The sequence below is a fragment of the Octodon degus genome, unplaced genomic scaffold (genome assembly GCF_000260255.1).
Source record: "Octodon degus isolate 3935 unplaced genomic scaffold, OctDeg1.0 scaffold00361, whole genome shotgun sequence".
NCBI lineage: Eukaryota > Metazoa > Chordata > Mammalia > Rodentia > Octodontidae > Octodon > Octodon degus.
The window spans coordinates 737,257-738,085 of record NW_004524937.1 but is presented as its reverse complement, the minus strand read 5'-3'; positions in this window follow the sequence as shown (position 1 = coordinate 738,085).

The following is an 829-nucleotide window of genomic DNA, read 5'->3' as shown; positions in this document are numbered from 1 at the left end:
AAAAAAAAAATAAAAAAAAAAAAAAAAACTCCAGCACTTTACCAATGAAAAAAACACTTGGTACAGGAAATCTATAGTCTATAATAAATACATATATAATAGATAATAAATTTAACAGTGCCTCCTCTAAGCAGCCGTTAAATCTTTCTGAATGAGTTAATTTTATATAATAACCTATAAATAATAACCTGTAGCAAAGGCTACATCTTATTTATTGCTTATTTTAGACCAACACCTTTTACTGCTAGAGCAAGAACTATGAGACATTTAGGAATAATTGGCAGGCCATGGTGATTTTGAAGATGCTGTTCTGGTGGTTATAGGTTAGGTTAGGTTCAGGGACACTACTTTCTAGGGAGTCTTAGCTCAGCATCCCCCCAAGGTGTACCAAACATCACTTTATGTTTTCCAAGAGTGTGAGGTTCACTTTTGGCATTTGTTTACAAATAGGACTTCCAACTACTTTGAAAACGATTTGTTAGTTTGCTAAGCATGCCTTTTTTTTTTTTTTTTTTTTTTTTTTTTTTTTTTTTTTTTTTTTAAATTTTTTTTTTTTTTTTTTTTTTTTTTTAAAATTTTTTTTTTTTTTTTTTTTTTTTTTTTGCATTTTTTTTATTAATTCCAGGAGAAAAATAACTAAACCACTGCTAATATGTATTTTATTCTTCCAGAAAAGCATAATATGTACATATTCTGGATATATATTGTATACATGGATATATCTTGTATAGTACATACACTTCTGAACTGCTTCCTCTTCCACCCTTAATAACATTCTTTTCACATTTTTTATTAGCACATGTTTACAGTTACATAATGATTACTTCTC